At 45.9% G+C, this 23,707-nt stretch overlaps 1 pseudogene; it reads right to left on the bottom strand.

The window, feature by feature from the left end:
• Positions 1-1,488: 1,488 nt before the first annotated feature.
• LOC141145568 (E3 ubiquitin/ISG15 ligase TRIM25-like) lies at positions 1,489-3,131 on the bottom strand (annotated as a pseudogene).
• Positions 3,132-23,707: the final 20,576 nt, after the last annotated feature.

Raw genomic sequence — 23,707 nt, 5'->3', positions numbered from 1 at the left:
TTCTGACATTCCTCTCCTATATGTAAAAATCAGCATTGTTTTGCTAGAGAACTGCCTAGAGCCCCCAAACATTATAGATTGTTTAAAGCAAAGGCCCTAGAGAATAAAATGGTGGGTGTTGCATATTTTTATATTTGCACAGCGTCTTTTTAAATGCAAATTTTTTTGAGAAAAAAAAAAAAAACGTAATGAATTTTAATACACACACAATTTTAAAACACAATATATTACCCATATGGTGAAATATAAAAGATGATGTTATGCTGAGTAAATAGATACCCAACATGTCACGCTTTAAAACTGCATACGCTCGTGGAATGGCGCCATAAGACGACAGTACCTAAAAATCTACAGTGTACAGTACCATGAGTGAGTGGTGTCATCCTAGGACAGGAAGTGTGTTACTGGCAGGATCTCTAGGTAAAAATTAAAGAAAAAAAAGACTGAAAAAAGAAAACCAATGCAGTCAGCACATCTAAGTATTGGCAAGCTGCAATAGTGTACATTACATTTTCTGCAAATTTAGAAAAATCATTCAAATTATAATCAATGATAATAGTCTTATCCTGACCACTAACACTTACGGCCGGTTCACACCACATGCAGTCCAGTGCGTTTTTTTCTGCATCAAAAAGGCATAGAAAGTAGGTTATATGGTTTTCAATGGCACAGATCACACCAGTGCTTGCAGTTCCAGTGCGTTCCAGTTCCAGGAAAAATAGAACATGCTGCATTTCTCCTGCACTGGACTGTACTGGAACGCTGTAAAATGCATCAAAAATGCATTGCAACACACTTGTCCTTATTTATGGTAAAGAAAAAAGAGGGGGAAAAATCCCCGCTGGACTGCATCAAAATGCACTGGAATGCATCAAAAACGCACATGCAGAAAAGCACCTGGAACGCATCCGGGCCAGTTTACACCATAGAAACGCAGTCCGAATGCGCTCCAGATGCTTTTTTAAATGCACGTTTTTGATGCATTTTTTATGCAGTCCAGTGCATTTCTCCCCCCCTTTTTTTTCTTAACCTTAAAACAGAACATGGGTGTTGCAGTGTGTTTTTGGTGCGTTCCCGTGAGTTTTTGATGCTTTTTACAGCATTCTAGTACAGTCCAGTGCAGAAAAAATGCAGCATGTTCTACTTTTTTTCTGCAACTGAAACGCACTGGAACTGCAAGCACTGGTGTGATCTATGCCATTGAAAACCATATAACCTACTTTCTATGTGTTTTTGATGCAGAAAAAAAAAAACGCACTGGACTGCATGTGGTGTGAACTGGCCCTTAATGAACCCCTGAAAACCCCAAATCTTATTATTGTCACTATAAGAGAATAAATCACACTTTCCTGTGCTGAGATTTCTCAATGCTGTGATTGTTTGTGTTGGGAACCTTTAGATTTATGACATATGGAATATGAATCTTCTGCATTATTCCATTAGTTACAAATAATCAGATTCAGATTTCTGTGATGTCAGCAGGTTTGGGCAGATTTACTGTTATATTATTATTTCTCATGTCGCCTTTCACCCCCAGATATTGTTATAGAACCTTCTACTACCCATAACCCGGCATGGAGGGGCTCAGTGAAGGTGGTGGTGAAGGTGTGGAGGTGTCGGATCGGGTCACACAGATCATAAAAGGACAGCTGCCCGGCCTCATAATCCACATAGATCCTGACTCTGTTACTGGAGAGATTGGGAGATATTCTGATCTCTTTATTGTCATGTCTTAGACAACACAGACCTCTATACACACCTCTATATACACCTCTATACCTGCGCAAACCCCAGGACTTGTTATTATGTCCAATCAGTGACTGCACTCCTCCTTCCCTCCCTATACTGGGATAACACATCCCGACTCTGTAATTTTTTGCCTCACTGACATTCACTTCCCAGTAATGTCGCCCCGAGGAAAATCTCTGACTGCTTAATACCTGCAAACATGTCTGAAATCTCTCCGGTGTTTCTGGATGATTCTGCTCTATATCTGACTAGGATACAGTTTTCATGTCATCTGATATCTGTAGATTATTATAAGCTGTGTTCACATCCAGTAATATGTCTGAAGCTTCCTGTATATTGAAGAATACATTTACCTCTTTTATCATATCAGATAACCCTGTGTGTAATGTGTGTGAGATTCCAAACACATCCAGATCCCCTCCATCATGGAGGAGTCTATCATGTCTCTCTCTGTCCTCATCATCTCCCTCCTCAGTATCACACAAGTCCCCTGTGTCTGATTCCTGTAGGACAGTCAGTGGGTCAGTCAAGTTACACAGCTCCTCAATGTCCTCCATCTTCCTGGACAGATCCTCCTTCTTTATTTCCAGCTGATGGATCAGATCAGACAATGAGATCCACTCTTCCTGGCTGGAGATGTTCCTCAGGACTCTATTCTCCAGGTCCTCCAGATGTCTCCTGAGCTCTATGAACAGGCCAGTGACTCTCTCTGTTAGACCAGCTGATTTTTCTTGTACTTTTCTCCTGCGATCCTGCAGACTCTGGACTCTTTTCTCCGTCTCCTCTCTCTCTGTTATCAGTTTCTGCAGAACATTTCTCAGTTTCTGTTTCTTCTTCTCGGAGGCCTTATCCAGAGTCTCCACCTTGTGTCCCCGGTGTTCTCCGGCCAAACTGCAGGACACACAGATACAGGCAGAGTCCTCAGTGCAGTAATATTTAAGAAGTTCTCTATGGATGGAGCATTTTCTGTTCTCCATGGAAGTGGTGTGATCAGTTAGGACATGTTCTGGTGCCTTGCTGTGGACTCTCACGTGATTATCACACAGAGAAGCTTCACACATCAGACAGGATTTAACAGCAGGTACAGGAGAGTGATAGCAGTAAGTACAGAAGATTCCAGTCTTCCCTTCTTCCAGCTGAGAAGATCGGAAAGCCTCCACTATGTTACGTAGTGTTATGTTCCTCTGCAGTACAGGCCGATCCCGGAACTCTTCTCTGCACTGAGGACAGGAATAACCTCCAGATCCCTCCTGTGTATCCAACACACCATCAATACAGACCCGGCAGAAGTTGTGTCCACATCTCAGGTTTACAGGATCTGTATAAATGTTCAGACAGATGGAACAGTCCAGCTCTTGTCTCACATCAGCAGACGCCATCGCTGACAGCAGAAGAGAGAAATGAAACTAAAAAGTCTCTGAGACTGAAAATCCAAAGTCATCTCACATTTATCGGCACAGGGTGGGGCTGAGATGGTCTTGCAGCTTTTATCTTGAGGAAGTTTGTGGACAAATAAATGTTTATATTGAAGGTATATGTCCCTAACATGTTGATACACAATGTACTAATTCTTAGCTTTAAATTGCTTCTGCAGACAAGACACAAAGTTAAGTTATATAATGTAGTGTGAATAGCTATTTGCATGTTTATGCTTTTTGTTTTTTGTGTTTAGGAGAAAATAATTTCCAACGGTAAAAGAAACCTGTCTGGAGACATATACAAGTGGTTAAAAGTATTTTTACTATGAATAGTGTAAAAGGAGGAGCTGGAAGTGGCGTCTCCAGCTTTCATATTTAGGGGGGGCACATGGGGGACAGGGACAAAAATAGGGGGGCAATATAAAATGCAAATATATATATATATATATATATATATATATATATATATATATATATATATATAAAATATATATAGATAGATAGATATATCTATCCTGGGGCCCTTTACCCCTTTACTACGATCCGACAATGGCCCTTTCACATGTTCTGCAGTGAGCTCCCTTCCTACTGTATTGGGCCCCCCCCAGGGTGACAGAGAACAAGAGATATATGTCACCAGCATACCAAGAAAATATAAGGGTCCAAAACAGTGGGAGAACTATCAGGGTTGCAAAGGTTGTCTTGCCATCGGGCCCTGGTGTTCTGCCACTGTGGGGTTCCCCAGCCTCCTCTTGCTGTCCTGCCCCTGCCCTCAGTCTGTTTTTTCAGTAACTGAGAGTCCTGGTGGAGTCCTTCCTGCAACTCGCTCTTCTCCCTGCCAATGAGAATGCAGGGGAAGGCGCAGATCGGGCGGCCGTGGTTGTGTGAGCGCTCGCATTATGCAGTGTCAGCGAGCAGAGGAAGGGTGGAGGAATCACCCACTGGGGACCTTCTCCCTCTCAATAGAAACTGTGTTACCCCAGCGGTGGCCCGAGTAAGATGCGGCACATCCGATATGAATACAAACAAAAAGAAATTGCCTTTTTGTAAAAAAAAAAAAAAAAAAAATAAAAAAAAAAATTTTTTTTTTTTGGGGGGCACATGGTGGGGCCCAGCATAATGTTGGGGGGGTCAGGCCCCCCTAGGGTCCCCATTGGCTGGAACATACAAAGGTGGGCAGAAAAACCCCAAACTCCAAAGCAGGCGGAACAGAGACAGGAATTATGGCAGAGACAAAAAATGCTCCTTCACTTTGCCCCTAGCAATTCTTGTATTACATGCACAGTGTACACTCCCAGATCACTTCCAACAACTCATTAAAGAACAGTTCATTAAAAAAATATATATAAAAAATCAATGACAGAGAAGGATGTGGATGTCCTTGTCCCTTCTTGATGAGGCACTTAGGGCTAGTTTACACTTGCTTCGAAACAAGGCTTTGGAGAGGCTTGGTTAACCACTTCAATACCAGGCACTTAGACACCTTCCTGCCCAGGCCAATTTTCTGCTTTCAGCGCTGTCGCAATTTGAATGGTCATACAACACTATACCAAAACAAATTTTTTATCATTTTGTTCCCACAAATAGAGCTTTCTTTTGATGGTATTTGATCTCCTCTGTGGTTTTTATTTTTTGCGCGACAAATAAAAAAAGATCGAAAATTAAAAAAAAAACAAGTTTTTCTTTGTTTCTGTTAACATTTTTTGTAAATAAGTATGTTTTCTTCTTCAATGACGGGCACTGATATGGCTGCACTGACGGGCACTGATAAGGCGGCACTGATGAGGTGGCACCGATGAGGTGACACTGATGATGGGCACTGATAGGCGGCACTGATGGGAACTGATAGGTGGCACTGGTATGCGGCACTGATGGGCACTCATAGGCGGCACTGATGGGTACTAGTTGGTGGCATTGATGGGTACTTATGGGTGGCACTGATGGGTACTTATGGGTGGCACTGATGGGTACTTATGGGTGGCACTGATAGGTGGTATGGATGGGCACGGATGGGCAATGACAGGTGGCACTGATGGACACTGATGGGTGGCACTGATGACACTGATTGGTGGCACTGATGACACTGATGGGTGGCATTGATGGGTATCACTGATATATAATGGTGCCAGTCAGTGCCCATTTGTGGGCATTGATTGGCACAGATTGGGCATAATTTGAACATGTGGATGGCCATGGGGTACATACCTGGCCATCCACATGTAACCCCCTTCCCTGGTGGTCCTGGCGGTTTCCCTGGTGGTCTAGTGTGGGCATCTGAGGGGGGCTGCACTGATAAACAATCAGCACAGACCCCCCTGTCAGAAGAGCCGCCAATCGGCTCTCCTCTCCTCGCATCTATCAGACGCGAGTGAGGAAAAGCCGATCAACGGCTTTTCCTATTGACATCGTGATCAGCCATGATTGATCACGTGGTAAAGAGCCTCCGCCGGTGGAGCGGTGTGTCAGACTGACACACCGCTCCACCGATCACCACTATGTGCGCCCTGCGGGTGCATGGCAGCTGTTATCCTGCTGGACGTCATATGACGCCCAGTCAGGATAGCTGAACCACCGCCCGGCCATCAATCTGCTATAGGCCGGGCGGGAAGTGGTTAAAGCCCTCTGGACGCCAGTTAAAGCTCCCGTCACTAAATAAATGGTTAGCTTACAGTCCTGTTTACACCTTGCTTTTGCTTGGTGCTTTAATGAGGCTTCGATGGGGCTTCAATAGGGCTTCGGTGAAGCTTTGGTGAGGCTTTGCGGGGCTTCAATGAGGCTTCAAGCGATCTTTGCCATACACTTCTATGGAGGCTTTGAAGACGCTTTGAAGCACCACTGAAGCTACATGGGATATAATTGTTGAAGTGAAGCCAAAGCAAAGCAAAAGCAAGGTGTAAACAGGACTGTAAGCTAACCATTTTATTTAGTGACAGGAGCTTTGACTAGAGTTAAGAGAGCTTTATCAAAGCCTGTCTGAAGCCTTGTTGAAACCGAAGCAAGTGTAAATGAGCCCTAACTTGAAGTAAACACGTACACTTGACAAACACATGGTAGCTCTGGGTAAGTGACCCACTAGGTAGAGAAGGAAGGATGAGGATCACAAACCATTACGGATTGCAAAATTCAGCAAAGGCGGCTTTTGTGTATTTCTCCTAACAGATTCAATTCTTATCAGATCTCAATTCCAATCTGCAGCTTCTACATCTAACATCTAAAATTTATTGAGGACTCAAGAGAGCGAGACAAGTCATATTACTTCAATACTGTCCACTCTAGTTTTGAAAGGAGTTAAAGTGGTTGTGAACCCACAAAAAAAAAAACCTGCAAGACAAAGACATAATGAGCTAGTATGCATAGTATACTAGCTCATTATGAAATACTCACCTTAGATTAAAGCCCCCGCAGCGGTCCTGGCACACTGCTCTGCCTGGCGACATGTCTCCCAGAGTTATTTCCGGTATTGGTGCTGTGATTGGCTGGAGCCGCGATGACATCACTCCTGCGCGTGGGAGCCACCGGTAATGGCACATCAGCTGAAGCAATGACACGAACGAGCCGTTGCTCCGGTGCGCATGTGCTGATGATGTCGGCACATGCTGATACAGGGGATATCTCCTAAACTGTGCAGGTTTAGGGGATATCCGGGGTAGCTACAGATAAGCCTTATTATGGACTTACCTGTAGTAAAAAGTGGTTTGTAAGGGTTTACAATCACTTTAACCAAAAAGATGTCCTGGAACTGGAAAGGCTGCAGAGAAGGAGATCCAAATAAATAAGGAGCACAACTATGAGAAACTATTGCAAATCAGACCATTGAAGCCAAACTCGATGCAGATATAAAAGACACAAATGAATGCAGCTGTATAATCATACATTTATTTTTTAACTTCAAGCAACGTAAGTAACTGAATGTGATTTGGTATCAACTTCTTGCAGTCCCTGTACAGCAGGGCTGGAAAGTAAGAGGAATAAGCAACACGAGGAGCCACATTTACAGTGAACAGTGTCATTATACGAGGTGTGTCCACAAAGTAATGAGAATGATATTAAAAAATTATTTTATTGAAAAATGTTACACTTGAACATTGTCTCCCTTGAAATATGCACCTTGTGAGTGTACACAACGTTCCCAGGGATTTTTCTATTCTTCATAGCGCCCCTGAAAGTCTTCAAGTGGGATGGCGCTCAGAGCCGGTGTAGTGGCTCTTTGGACGTTATCCACACTACCAAAATGGCGCCTTTCTCGTGTTCAAATCCCGAGTCACAATTTCATGAGCAATTGACTTGGTAATTCCCGTTTCCTCTACAATCATTCCTATAGTGAACCGTCGGTCAAAAATGGAACAGAACGTGGATGCAGTGAGGTCTGTTCTCAACTGTGACCAACAGTCAGGATTGTGACTCAGGTTCTGAACACGAGAACGGACGCCATTTTGGTAGTGTGGATAACGTTCAAAGAGCCACTACACTGGCTCTGAGCGCCATCCCACTAGAAAACTGTGTTCAATTGTAAAATTTTTCAAAAAAATAATTTTTAAAGCATCATTTTCATTACTTTCTGGACACACCTCATATGTTCCATTATTTTAATATAAACTAACCATTATTTTATACAATGCAGTATGGACAAAACCTTCATTGTTTAGTTAGTAGCAGTTGGTCACATTGAGCAGGACTTGTTCTGTAATGTTGAAGACATTGTGTAGATTCTCTAAGCCACTTCTTCAGTTTTAATGAGTGTCAGAAAGATACCCCAACATGTACTCAGGTAGCACCAACACCTTAATCCAATCACCATTAGATGTGTTGAGGTAGATGTTGATTATCCAAGAACAGCATGGGAGGTGTGAAAGGTGTGGAACCCCCCTGTTCTAGTTACATCATCCCATTGAGACATCAAGGATGGGGCTATGTAACTAGATGAGACTGCTCACACCATACTATAGCATTTATATCCACACAGGTAGCATTGGCACCTTCATCCAGGCACCATGGAATGTGAAGATGTTGGTTGTGCAAGAACAGGATGGGAGATGTCAAAGTTGCTGAACCCCCCTCTCCTAGATATATCATCCAAATGTTGGTGTCAGGAAGCCTGCATAGGTGTTAGTTCCTCCACCGTGTCCAACAACAACCTAAATGTGACTTCCAATTAACCACTTGCCTGCTCAATGGCCAGGCCATTTTTTGCGATATGGCACTGCGTCACTATAACTGACAACTGTGCGGTCGTGCGACGTTGTACCCAAACAAAATAGACATCCTTTTTTTTTCTACAAATAGGGCTTCCTTTTGGTGCTATTTTATCATCTCTGGTAATTTTTGCTCTATAAACAAAAAAAAACGTCAATTTTGAAAAAATATTTTGGACTTTTTGATGTAAAAAAATAGCCCCAATTTTTTTTTTTTAAAAAGCAAATGTTTTTCTCAGTTTAGGCTGATATGTATTCTTCTACATACTTTTGGTAATAAAAATTGCAAAAAGCGTATATTGATTGGTTTGCGCAAAAGTTATAGCGTCTACAAAATAGGGGAAAGATTTATGGCAACCTTTAAATCTCTCCGCGAATTATTCGCAGATGTAAGCATGTCTGCTTCCACCAGTAAAGCAGCTGCGATTCCCTCCTCACCATGCCTTACAACACCCAGTTCTGGGGAGACCCGTACAGTCAGGGAGCATAGCCCCGTGTTGGTTAGCCCTGAATCCCCTGACACAGACTCAGATCAGGAGGAGGATCAGGTTGTAGCTAACAAAGCAGCAAAATACAAGCTGTCTCTTGAGGAAGTAGATGAGCTGTCGAGCGCTATTTATGATACACTGGAAATTGATGAGGAAGAAACTCAATTGACCAGACATGATAAAATGTATGAGGCTCTGGGGAAAAGAAAGCTAAGGTATTTCCTATACATAAAGTGCTTTCTGACCTTGGCCGCAAGGAGTGGGCCGAGCCAGATAAAAAGGTCTTCTTTCCAAATTCTCTTAAAAGGAGATTCCCCTTTGATGAGAGCCCAGAGGCGGTCTGGAATAAAAATCCTAAACTAGATGCCCCTCTGTCCAAAGTCTCAAAACAGTCTGACCATGTTTTTGAGGATATGGGTAATTTAAAGGACCCAATGGACAGGAAAACAGACATAGTCTTAAAGAAGGCCTTGGATGCTTCTATGGCAGGCTTAAAACCAGCTCTAGCCACTTCTTGTGTTGCCAGGAATCTGGAGTTCTGGTTATCCCAACTAGAAGAACACCTAAAGGCAGGCACGCCTAGGGGGAGCTCTTGAAAACCTTCCCTATGCTTTTTAAGGCGACAAGTTTCATCTCTGACGCTTCCACTGATGTCATAAAATTTACGGCTAAAACCGTGGCGCTTTCTGTTGCAGCCAGGAAGTCAGTATGGATGAAAACTTGGGGGGGACACGGCATCTAAAACACGCCTGTGCAGTGTCCCCTTTACAGGAGACTTAGTCTTCGGGCCTGAACTAGATACCGCCCTGGAAAGAACGGCGGATAAAAAGAAAACCTTTCCCATCAAAAAGAAAAATTTTCAAAGAAAATGTTTTTGTCCCTCAAAGGAACCCTCCAAGTCAGAGAAGGAGTTCAAACCCAAAAAGCACTGGACAGGACAAAAAAGGAAAGGGAAAGGGAGCGTAGTTTTTAACCGCCCCAATTCAAACCCTAAACCCCAGTGACATCAGGGTTCCGGTGAGAGGAAGGTTAGTGAATTTTCTCCCACAGTGGGAAAAGATAACCTCAAACGAGTTTGTCTTAAACATTATAAAAAGAGGGTATGCGCTGGAATTTCACAGCGATCCACCCTCAAAGTTTCTTGTGAAAAAGCTTCCAAGACACTCAGAAAAGGCCAAGGCCTTACCTCTGTTTATAGGGGAAATGGTGGATCAAGAGGTATTGACACCAGTCCCCATTCAGGAACAGGGGGACGGTTTTTACTCACACATTTTTGTGGTAAAAAAGCCTTCTGGAAAGTTCAGACTAATCATGAACCTCCGACCTCTGAACCGCTCCATCCGATACAAAAAATTCCGAATGGAGTCCATTTACTCGATAAGGAATCTTCTCCAAAAAGAGGTGTTCATGGCTACCCTGGATTTAAGGGACGCCTATCTGCATATCCCAATAAGGAAGGAATGCCAGAAATATCTTTGGATGGCGATCCAGATAGACACCAAAATTTATCATTTCCAGTGCAGAGCACTTCCCTTTGGACTGTCGTCCTCCCTGAGAATCTTTACCAAGGTTCTCGGGGAGGCATTAGTTCCGTTAAGACTTCAGTCAGTCTCGATCATTCCATATCTAGACGACTTACTCCTCACGGCCCATTCGAAGAAACAACTTCGTCGGGACCTAGAGTTGACACAGCTCAGCCTGAGTCGGTTGGGGTGGATAATCAGTCTGGAAAAGTCCAAGACTACTCCAACACAGAACATTTTGTACTTGGGGTACAAGATCCTGTCAGTAGAGCAGAGAATAGTCCTGCCGGAAGGAAAGATATTGAATCTGCGCCAGAGAATGTCTTTTCTTCAAAGCAGCGCCAAGTGTACAGTGAGGGAGGTGATGTCGGTCTTAGGACTTATGACAGCAGCCATTCCAGCTGTACAATGGGCCAGGTTCCACCAAAGAGACCTTCAGAGGTTTCTGTTGGAACAATTAAAAGACAAGGATCTGGAAGAAGAGATTTCAATCCCCACCAGAGTAAAGCGCTCCCTCTGGTGGTGGAAGGAGACAGAGAATTTAAACAAAGGGGTTCTCTGGATCTCTACTGTCACATCCATACTAACTACGGATGCGAGCAGCTGGGGCTGGGGAGCCCACCTCAACTCAGACTGGGCACAAGGCAGGTGGACGTCAGAGGAGAAGCTTCTCTCGTCCAATTGGAAGGAGCTAACAGCTGTCCTCAGGGCTCTGTTATTCCTTCAGAATACAATACAAGGTCATCATCTACAGGTCCGTTCAGACAATATGACGGCTGTAGCTTATATAAACAAGAAAGGAGGCACCAGAATTCATCGACTAATGCTGGTGGCCAGTCGCATTTTTCAATGGGCAGAATCCAATCTAGCATCCATCTCTGCAATTCACCTGAAAGGGGAGCTGAACAACACTGCAGATTTCTTGAGTCGACAACGAGTGTCGAATCAAGAATGGTCTCTACATCGGAAGTGTTCAACTACATAGCAGCTTACTGGGGAAAACCAGTAGTGGACCTGTTTGCAAACAAGGAGAATGCAAAAGTTCCAAATTTTTGCTCGCTACACCCAGGAGATCAGCCCTGGGCAGTAGACGCCTTACAGACCCCATGGACCTTCAGTTTAGCGTATGCGTTTCCTCCGCTTCACATCATCCCGAGGGTTTTAGCGAAGTTTCTAGTGGAGGAAATGTGTTTAATCTTAGTGGCACCATTTTGGCTCAAGAGACCATGGTTCACAATGTTGCTAAGGTTGACAGATCAACCTCCTCTGAGGCTTCCCTGCAGACCAGACCTTCTGTCTCAGGGACCTCTCTTTCATCCACAAGTATCCATGCTGAACCTCTCAGCATGGTTACTGAGGAGGAAATATTGAGGAGCAAGGGCCTGACTGATAGAGTGATTCAGCCCCTGCTACGGAGTAGAAAACCTGTCACTCAAGCCATTTACAGGAAGGTATGGAGAAAATATAACAGCTGGTTGAACAGCCGAGGTGAGGTAAACATGGATACAGCAAATATCTTACAGTTTCTCCAGGAGGGGATAGACAAAGGGCTAACTCCTAGTACTATTAAGGTCCAGATAGCGGCCTTAAGTGTGTACTTAGAGAAAAGGTTGCAAGAAGACCCTTTCATTGCTAGGTTCTGTGAAGCAATCTCCAGACGCAAACCAGTTAGTTAACATCGCCCCATCCTGGGATCTATCAGTCGTTCTAAAGGCTTTTTTGGGGTCACCTTTTGAACCTATCTCAGAGGCCTCTCTAAGACTAGTCACTTTCAAGACAGTACTACTTGTGGCAATCACTTCAGCAAACAGAGTTAGTGAAATCCAAGCTCTCTCTGTCAGAGAGCCCTTCCTCCAAATTCTAGAGGACAGAGTCATCCTAAAGACAGACCCTGGGTTCTTACCAAAGGTGGCATCTAATTTCCATAGGTCACAAGATATTGTCTTCCCTTCTTTCTGTCAGAAGGCTTCAAACGAGAAAGAAAAGCATTTTCATTTATTAGATGTGAGGAGGTGTATCGTAGAGTATCTTAGGGTAACCAATCCATTCAGAATCTCAGATTCACTTTTTGTTCTTTTTTCCGGACAACATAAGGGGCAAAAAGCTTCTAAAGTCACCATATCTAGGTGGATTAGGCTAGCTATAGCAGAGGGTTATAAGACAGTAAACAAATATCCTCCTGGGGGTATTAAAGCCCACTCCACAAGGGCATTATCAGCATCCAGGGCAGAAAGAGCTGGTGCCACCCTGGAGCAAATATGTAAAGCAGCCACGTGGTCAAGCTTTTCCACCTTTACAAGGCATTATCGACTAGGCTTAATGTCCAGTCAGGATCAGGCTTTTGGGAGAAAAGTTCTCCAAGCCGTGGTCCCCCCCTAATCTGGTGAGTACTTGGGGATCCTCTCAAGGGCTGTCCTGGAAGACAACTGGGGAAAACTGGAGTTAGACTTACCGGTAACTCCTTTTCCAGTGGTCTTCCAGGACAGCACGATCCCATCCTTTTTTTTTTATTATGTTAATGTACTAACATTATTACCTGTTATGCTTATGTTTTTGCAGTTCCATTCTTCGGTTCTTGGTAAATGACTGGCCAGGGACCTGAGGGACCGACTTTTGAACTGTTTTGCCAATGTGTTTCCTGGGTCAATGGGAGGGACTCTATCTCTCAAGGGCTGTCCTGGAAGTCCACTGGAAAAGGAGTTACCGGTAAGTCTAACTCCAGTTTTCACAAATGTCCTTGGACTTGTAACCCTAACAGGAATGGTGTCAGGTTCGTCACATTGGCCATCAATATTCCACGTTCTTGTGTAATGGTGAACTGAGAATACTCACATTAAGAATAAACACATTTGTTACAATCTGATTGTACAATATCCTTTAGATACACCATCAACTATCTAGTGTAAGGGCCTTCCTGATTAGATACAATTTGGATAGATCAGGTAGGTTCTTATATAGTTTTAGTAAATCTAAAGTTTATTGGGCAAAGATTGTATGGTCAAATTGTAACTTGTTTGGTGACCCTAAAGCTGACCACGTGCGGCAATCTGATTGTAATATCTCCTTTAGATCTACCTAGGGTTGCCACCTCATCCCTTTAAAACCGAACACATAATTACACGGGCTCTGTTGCTGATTAACGTGGCAATAAAACTCACTTGGTGCCTTATATGCATTAAATTAACATCAGAACCTGTGTAATTCATATGTGTTTGGGTTTAAAGGGATGAGGTGGCAACCTTAGATCTACCAACAACTATGTAGTGCATGGGTATTCATCCTGTGGCCCTCCAGCTGTTGCCAAACTACAATGCCCATCATGCCTCTGCCTTTGGGAGTCATGCTTGTAAATATCATCTTTGCATTGCCTCATGGGACTTGTAGTTCTGCAACATCTGGATGGCCACAGATTGAGCACCCATGATGTAGTGCAGGGATATGCAATTAGCGGACCTTCAGCTGTTTCAGAACTACAAGTTCCATAAGGCATAGCAAGACTCTGACAGCCACAAGCATGACACAGAGGCATGATGGGACTTGTAGTTTTGAAACAGCTGGAGGTCCGCTAATTGCATATCCCTGATGTAGTGTAAGGGCCTGCCTGATTGGATTCAAATTCATTGGATAGATTAGGTAGGTCCTCATATTACATTGCTTCTTTTTTATCTAAAGTTGATAGTGCAAAGATTGTATGGTCAGATATTATGGGGACCAGAAGAAGTCAATCTAAAGGCCATATTTATCCAGCACAGAATGGACTCACACATACAAGAACCTATTCTATACTGGACATTGGAATTTCCCAGCTGGTATTGTAATTTTGAGTAAAAAATAAATATATCTGGAACCAACATTACTCTCCATACACGCACATTGACTTGATGACATTTACAGTAGGTGACTGCGATATTGTGTCAATATCGCCACATTTATCGGCGAGATTTGACACCTGCGAGCCCCGTCGCGGGAGCCAGCGCCGAGCTGGCTCACCGATCGGGAAAGGAAAACTTTTTTTTTCCTTTCGCGATGAGCGACAGGCAGTGCGGTCAAAGTTTAGAGACTGCTAGTAGAACATTCTCTGAACATTTTCTCGAGTAAGTCTTCAGTCTGTGATAGTTTTCTGTAGCATTAAATGTAATAAATATTAAATTTTTGCCTCTTGGAGATATTGGGGGCCGCATTTGATGCCCCTTTCCCTTGCAAGTTGACAACCACTGTTTTAACTGATCATCTGGATACATTAAGTACCTTGTTCCTTTTACACTTTATTGATCCTTTAGCATTACTACATCTAAGAGATGTGGATTATTTTCTTACCATATGGTATGAAAAATAACACAGAAACTCCAGAAACTCCTGACAGAACCTCTGCCCCAGTGTGGCTCCTGTCCCCCAAGCACACCAGCTCAAGCACAGAATGGTATCTTTTGGCCTGCATACTTGCGTAGCCCCTTGAACGGCTACGGAGCACCGCTGGTTCTGAGGACAAAGCACAGGAATAGGCCATGGAGGAAGAAGAAGAGGAGGGGGTGGAAGAGAGAGGTGTGTTACAATCATTAGTAGTGGCATTTTGGAGGCGTGGCGGTGGAACAACCTCCAACACTACTGCACCTTGTCCTGCATCCTTCCCAGCTGCCAGCAGAGTCACCCAATGCACCGTGAAACTTAGGTAACGTCCCTGTCCATGCCTGCTGGACCATGAGTCAGCGGTAATATGCATCTTACCACTGACCGCCCTGTCCAGCGAGGCATGGACATTGCCTTCCACATGCCGGTAGAGAGCCGGAATCGCCTTCCGTGAGAAAAAGTGGCGTTTGGGTACCTGCCACTGAGGAACCGCACATTCCACAAACTCACAGAAGGGGGCAGAGTCTACCAACTGAAAAGGCAGCAGTTGAAGTGCTAGCAATTTTGCCAAGCTAGCATTCAACCGCTGGGCATGTGGATAGCTGGGAGCGAACTTCTTTCGGCGGTGCAGCAGCTGGGGCAGGTAAATTTGCCTGGTACAATCTGACGTCGGTGTACCGAAAGCAGATTGCCCACAAGTACTTGGTTGTGACACACCTAATTCTACACCTTCATTCCTCTCAGTGCAGGTCTCAGAGAGGACCGAAGGTATCGTGGGGTTGGAGATCTCAGCTGATTAGGAACAAGAAGAGGTCGTCTTTGTTCTTTGGTGTGGGTCTTTTAGATACGCTTGCCAATGAACTGCATGGCAGGTCAACATATGTCTGGTCAAGAATGTGGTGCCCAAGCGGGAGATGTTTTGGCCACACGAGATATGCTTGAGACATATGTTGCAAATAGTGGTGCGATCTGATGCACTCGTCTCAAAAAAGGCTCACACCAAAGAACTTTTGGAATAATGCGCAGAGACAGCAGCGCCCTGCACATGTGGAGATTTGGGGTGTGATGCAGTCAGTGTGCTGCCCTTAGGCTGGCCCCTGGAGGGCATCCTGCCTCGTTGGTGATGTGCCACCTCCTCCTCCTCTTCCTCTCTCCTATCAGGCACCCATGTTGAGTCAGTGACCTCATCATCCCCTCCCTCCCCATCACTGGAGCAAACCTGGCAGTATGCTGCAGCAGGGGGAGCATGACTGCCAGATTGCTGTCCTTCTTGGGCACCCCCTCTGTCCGTGTTCACGTTACTGCCTTCATCTAGCTCAGTATCATCATCAGAGCCTTCTAAACGCTGGGCATCCTCCAGGAGCATGTACCCAACACTGTGGTCAAACAGTTCGAGGGACTTCTCAGGAGGACATGGTAGGGCTAGGGAAGGATTCACTGATGACATTGAGCCGAGGGAAGAGGCTGCTGCTTTGCCAGACAAAGTACCCTGAGCATGGGTGAGAGAGGATGAGGAGGATGAGGACGGCTTGGTCATTCACTCGACCAAGTCTTCCACATGTTGCGGCTCAACACGGCCAGCTGCCGAAAAAAGGCCAAGTGTGTCCCACGGCCACATGCTGATGAGGATGTACCGTCTCCACGACCAGCACTGTTGCCTCTAGACACAGAGCCTGCTTGCCCTCTTTTATTGGCTTGTGACTGTCTGCCTCTCCTTGTTGGCCTTCCAGACATACTAATGACCTGTAGCTGCACTAAGCTGAGATATATATATATATATATATATATATATATATATATATATATATATATATAATATATATATATATATATATATATATATACTCTGATACTGCAACTAGCAAAATCAACTGCCTGCCTATAATATGAGAACACCACCAACCTTCTACAGGTAGCTTTAGGTGAACACTGTGCAGAGCTCGCAAAAAACTAACTTGTAGCTTATTTAGCTGCCTGCGGTAGTGATAGGATCAGGAAAACACCACCAACCTTCTACAGGTAGCTTAAGGTGAACACTGTGCAGAGCTCGCAAAAAAATAACTTGTAGCTTATTTAGCTGCCTGCAGTAGTGATAGGATCAGGAAAACACCACCAACCTTCTACAGGTAGCTTTAGCCGAACACTGTGCAGAGCTCGCACTACACTAACTTGTAGTTTTAGCTGAACACTGTGAGGAGGACGCACTACACTAACTTGTAGCTTTAGCTGAACACTGTTCAGAGGACGCACTACACTAACTTGTAGCTTTAGCTGAACACTGTGCAGAGGTCGCACTACACTGACTTGTAGTTTTAGCTGAACACTGTTCAGAGGACCCACTACACTAACTTGTAGCTTTAGCTGAACACTGTACAGAGGTTGCACTACACTAATGGGGCGTACACACGGTCGGACTTTTCAGCTACAAAAGTCCGACAGCCTGTCCGACAGACTTTCGACGGACTTGCGGCGGACTTTCTAATGAACAGACTTGCCTACACACGATCACACAAAAGTCAGTCGAATTCTTACGTGATGACGTACACCGGACTAAAATAAGGAAGTTGATAGCCAGTAGCCAATAGCTGCCCTAACGTGGGTTTTTGTCCGTCAGACTAGCATACAGACGAGTGGATTTTTCGACCGGACTCGAGTCCGTCGGAAAGATTTGAAGCATGTTTCAAATCTAAAGTCCGTCGGATTTGAGGCTGAAAAAGTCCGTTGAAAGTCCGGAGAAGCCCACACACGATCGGATTACCAGCCAGCTTTAGTCCGTCAGCGTCCGTTGGACTTTTGTAGACGAAAAGTCCGACCGTGTGTACGCGGCATAACTTGTAGTTTTAGCTGAACACTGTTCAGAGGACGCACTACACTAACTTGTAGCTTTAGGTGAACACTGTGCAGAGCTCGCAAAAAACTAACTTGTAGCTTATTTAGCTGCCTGCGGTAGTGATAGGATCAGGAAAACACCACCAACCTTCTACAGGTAGCTTTAGGTGAACACTGTGCAGAGCTCGCAAAAAAATAACTTGTAGCTTATTTAGCTGCCTGCAGTAGTGATAGGATCAGGAAAACATCACCAACCTTCTACAGGTAGCTTTAGCCGAACAATGTGCAGAGCTCGCACTACACTAACTTGTAGTTTTAGCTGAACACTGTGAGGAGGACGCACTACACTAACTTGTAGCTTTAGCTGAACACTGTTCAGAGGACGCACTACACTAACTTGTAGCTTTAGCTGAACACTGTGCAGAGGTCGCACTACACTAACTTGTACTTTTAGCTGAACACTGTTCAGAGGACCCACTACACTAACTTGTAGCTTTAGCTGAACACTGTACAGAGGTTGCACTACACTAACTTGTAGTTTTAGCTGAACACTGTTCAGAGGACGCACTACACTAACTTGTAGCTTTAGCTGAACACTGTTCAGAGGTCGCACTACACTAACTTGTAGTTTTAGCTGAACACTGTTCAGAGGACGCACTACACTAACTTGTAGCTTTAGCTGAACACTGTGCAGAGGTCGCACTACACTAACTTGTAGTTTTAGCTGAACACTGTTCAGAGGACACATTACACTAACTTGTAGCTTTAGCTGAACACTGTGCAGAGGTCGCACTACACTAACTTGTACTTTTAGCCAGGGCCAGACTAAGAGCTTCAGGTAGCTTTAGCCGAACACTGTGCAGAGCTCGCACTACACTAACTTGTAGTTTTAGCTGAACACTGTGAGGAGGACGCACTACACTAACTTGTAGCTTTAGCTGAACACTGTTCAGAGGACGCACTACACTAACTTGTAGTTTTAGCTGAACACTGTTCAGAGGACGCACTACACTAACTTGTAGCTTTAGCTGAACACTGTGCAGAGGTCGCACTACACTAACTTGTACTTTTAGCTGAACACTGTTCAGAGGACCCACTACACTAACTTGTAGCTTTAGCTGAACACTGTACAGAGGTTGCACTACACTAACTTGTAGTTTTAGCTGAACACTGTTCAGAGGACGCACTACACTAACTTGTAGCTTTAGCTGAACACTGTTCAGAGGTCGCACTACACTAACTTGTAGTTTTAGCTGAACACTGTTTAGAGGACGCACTACACTAACTTGTAGCTTTAGCTGAACACTGTGCAGAGGTCGCACTACACTAACTTGTACTTTTAGCTGAACACTGTTCAGAGGACCCACTACACTAACTTGTAGCTTTAGCTGAACACTGTACAGAGGTTGCACTACACTAACTTGTAGTTTTAGCTGAACACTGTTCAGAGGACGCACTACACTAACTTGTAGCTTTAGCTGAACACTGTTCAGAGGTCGCACTACACTAACTTGTAGTTTTAGCTGAACACTGTTCAGAGGACGCACTACACTAACTTGTAGCTTTAGCTGAACACTGTGCAGAGGTCGCACTACACTAACTTGTAGTTTTAGCTGAACACTTTTCAGAGGACACATTACACTAACTTGTAGCTTTAGCTGAACACTGTGCAGAGGTCGCACTACACTAACTTGTACTTTTAGCCAGGGCCAGATTAAGAGCATCATGGGCCTGGTGCTGAGGATTTCAGTGGGCCTTTTTATGGAAACAAAATGAAAATGCAAACAATTTTTCGCTAAAATGAATTAAATATACTCTCACCAGTAATACCAGCCGTGCAGCCTCTGAGCAGCAGCATTACCACCTGCTATGCGGTCTCTCACCAGCAGCAACATAGGGAGACCACATTTCCAAACTGTCATTTAGGGACAACCCCCTATTCCCAAAAAAAGATGAGGGTGGAGGATGTAGTCTCGGGGTTGGCAGGGAAATCGTCAGTGGAGGTGATTTGTCAGGCAAATGGCTGGTGTTAGTACTTAAAATCAATCATCCTGACACCATGCTTGATATGGTGTCAGGATGATCAAATTCCATTATTTCAGTTACTACATTGTAATATATATTGAAATAGTTCAACTCACCATCATGCAGAATCAGTGGGAACCTGAGCTTGTCACTTGCCACCAGATGCAGCTTGTCACTTGCCACCCATAGCCTGCCACCAGATGTAGAGTATCACTTTCCACAGTTGCCTGCCGCTAGATGCAGCATGTCACTTGCCATCAGCAGCCTGCCACCAGATACAGTGTGCCACTTGCAACCAGATACAGTGTGCCACTTGCTACCCACAGCCTGCCACAGATACAGTGTGCCACTTGCTACCCACAGCCTGCCACAGATACAGTGTGCTACTTGCCACTAGCAGCCTGCCACCAGATACAGCGTGCCACTTGCCACCAGCAGCCTGCCACCAGATACAATGTGCCACTTGCCACCAGATACAGTGTACCACTTGCCACTAGCAGCCAGCCACCAGATACAGTGGGCCACTTGCCACCAGCATGCCACCAGATACAGTGGGCCAATTGCCACCAGCAACCTTTCACCAGATACAGTGCGCCACTTGCCAACCACAGCCTGCCACCAGATACAGTGTGCCACTTGCCACCAGCAGCCTGCCACCAGATACAGTGTGTCACCTGCCACCAGCAGCCTGCCACCAGCAGCCTGTCACCAGATACGTTATGCCACTTGCCACCAGATACAGTGTGCCGCCTGCCACCAGATACAGTGTTTCACATGCCATCACCAGCCTGTCACCATATACATTGTGCCACTTGCCACCAGATACAGTGTGCCACTTGCCACCAGCAGCCTGCCACCAGATACAGTGTGCCACTTGCCACCAGCAGCCTGCCACCAGATACAGTGTGCCACTTGCCACCAGCAGCCTGCCACCAGATAGTGTGCCACTTGCCACCAGCAGCCTGCCACCAGATACAGTGTGCCACTTGCCACTAGCAGCCTGCCACCAGATACAGTGTGCCACTTGTCACCTGCAGCCTGCCACCAGATACAGTGTGCCACTTGCCACCAGCAGCCTTTCACCAGATACAGTGTGCCACTTGCTACCAGCAGCCTGCCACCAGATACAGTATGCCACTTGCCACCAGCACCCTGCCACCAGATACAGTGTGCCACTTGCCACCAGCAGCCTTCCATCAGATACAGTGTGCCACTTGCCAACCACAGCCTGCCACCAGATACAGTGTGCCACTTGCCACCAGCAGCCTGCCACCAGATACAGTGTCACTTGCCACCAGCAGCCTTCCACCAGATACAGTGTGCAACTTGCCACCAGCAGCCTGCCACCAGATACAGTGTGCCACTTGCCACCAGCAGCCTGCCACCAGATAGTGTGCCACTTGCCACCAGCAGCCTTCCACCAGATACAGTGTGCCACTTGCCACCAGCAGCCTGCCACCAGATACAGTGTGCCACTTGCTACCAGCAGTCTGCCACCAGATAGTGTGCCACTTGCCACCAGCAGCCTGCCACCAGATACAGTGTGCCACTTGCCACTAGCAGCCTGCCACCAGATACAGTGTGCTACTTGTCACCTGCAGCCTGCCACCAGATACAGTGTGCCACTTGCCACCAGCAGCCATTCACCAGATACAGTGTGCCACTTGCTACCAGCAGCCTGCCACCAGATAGTGTGCCACTTGCCACCAGATACAGTGTGCCACTTGCCACCAGCAGCCTTTCACCAGATACAGTGTGCCACTTGCTACCAGCAGCCTGTCACCAGATACAGTGTGCCACTTGCCACCAGATACAGTATGCCACTTGCCACCAGCACCCTGCCACCAGATACAGTGTGCCACTTGCCACCAGCAACCTTCCATCAGATACAGTGTGCCACTTGCCAACCACAGCCTGCCACCAAATACAGTGTGCCACTTGCCACCAGCAGCCTGCCACCAGATACAGTGTGCCACTTGCCACCAGCAGCCTTCCATCAGATACAGTGTGCCACTTGCCAACCACAGCCTGCCACCAAATACAGTGTGCCACTTGCCACCAGCAGCCTGCCACCAGATACAGTGTCACTTGCCACCAGCAGCCTTCCACCAGATACAGTGTGCCACTTGCCACCAGCAGCCTGCCACCAGATACAGTGTGCCACTTGCCACCAGCAGCCTGCCACCAGATAGTGTGCCACTTGCCACCAGCAGCCTGCCACCAGAGACAATGTGCCACTTGCCACTAGCAGCCTGCCACCAGATACAGTGTGCCACTTGTCACCTGCAGCCTGGCACCAGATACAGTGTGCCACCAGCAGCCTTTCACCAGATACAGTGTGCCACTTGCCACTGACAGCCTGTCACCAGATACAGCGTGTCACTTGCCACCAGCAGCCTGCCACTAGCAGCGTGCCACCACATACAGTGTGCAACTTGCCATCAGATGCAATGTGCCACTTGCCACCAGCAGCCTGGCCCCAGATACAGCGTGTCACTTGCCACCAGCAGCCTGCCACGCCCTCCAGGACTCTTCCAGGATGGAAAGAAGGGACAGGGCCTGCATAGTCAAACAAATCCCTGGAGCCCCCACCCCTCCTCATCTGGGATGGTATGGCTGTCTGTAAAATGAATGCCAGCAGTATTGATCAGACCAAGTTCTACAGAGGGGGGTGTGTACAAGCCTTTGGGCTCACACTGGTGTGCTGCAGTTTGGGAGCACTGCTTGTGTATCTGAAGTTTTAGCTGCAGACCTATTGCTTTATATCAGGTTGCATATTTTTGCCGCATTTTCTGACAGTGCGCCAAAGATAAGATGCAGCACACAGGAATTTTGGTGCACTTTCAGAAAAAACATGCAACCTAATAGAAATCAATAGGACTGTGGGTAAAACGCAGGAAAACTGCGGATACACCAGCAATGGGCCAAAACACAGCAAAGCAGTGTGAACCCACCTAAAAGCACAAGGAGCCAAGTCTACATATTGACTGCAGTTATAACAGCCATTGCTGAAGATAAAGGTAAAAGAGGGGGAGAGAAGGGAGATAAGAGTCCAGTCACTGAGCTCACACTTGGATGGGAAGATTATCACTCAGATATGTGTTCAGTTCACCTTCTATCTGCCGGCTGCTCTGTTCACAATTTCCCAACCCACACAGCTCCTTCACTGCACACAGAGAGAGAGAAGAGAGAGGGGAGGGGGAAGGCAGAGCCATTTGTGTAGGGGGGGAACTGTGCACTGTGACACTAATAACCACAGTGAGCCAACACAGATGCAGCCAGACACCCCTACATTTACACACAGCTTCTTCTGTCCCATAGATGTTTATTGACAGGAGAAATCGGGCTTATACTGCTTGCTGGGAGGGCCAATTTTAAGGCAGGGGCCTGGAGCTGCAGCTCCATCAGCCCCTATGTTAATCCGGCCCTGGTTTTAGCTGAACACTGTGAGGAGGACGCACTACCCTAACTTGTAGCTTTAGCTGAACACTGTGCACTACACTAACTTGTTGTTTTAGCTGAACACTGTGAGGAGGACACACTACACTAACTTGTAGTTTTAGCTGAACACTGTGAGGAGGATGCACTACACTAACTTGTAGCTTTAGCTGAACACTGTGCAGAGGTCACCCGTTACGTAACGGGTGACCCAGCCCCCCCGACGTCACGGGGAATGCCACAGGGAAGTCCCCATCAAGTCCCTGTGTGTCAGAGGGGGGCAGGGTCACTGGGTGGCCCCGCGCTCCATTATTTAAGGTCCGTCAGAAGAGAAGAAGCGTCACATGGCGGGAGCCTCCCATCATGCTGGATGCAGAGTGAAGAAGATGCCAGCACCACAGAGGAAGATGCCAGACGAGAACACCAGAGGAAGAACCAGAAGAAGAAGAAGATGGAGGAAGAAACCGAAGGAAGATAGAAGAAAGAAGAGTAGCCGCGAGTAGTTTTAAATGACTTTTTTTCTTTGAAATATCATTTTGCTGTCAGACTGTTCTAAACACGGGAAACATGCGCCCCTTTACAGGCATACTATAGACACCCCCCAGCTACAAAATTTAAAGGGATATTACACTTTTATTGTTTGACTTTAAGCATTATTAAAATCACTGCTCCTGAAAAAAATGGCCGTTTTTAAAACT

Source organism: Aquarana catesbeiana, linkage group LG05, assembly GCF_042186555.1.
Source record: "Aquarana catesbeiana isolate 2022-GZ linkage group LG05, ASM4218655v1, whole genome shotgun sequence".
In the NCBI taxonomy this organism is placed as follows: domain Eukaryota; kingdom Metazoa; phylum Chordata; class Amphibia; order Anura; family Ranidae; genus Aquarana; species Aquarana catesbeiana.
Note: the sequence above shows the minus strand (reverse complement) of the source record. Positions and strands in the feature narration are given on the sequence as shown.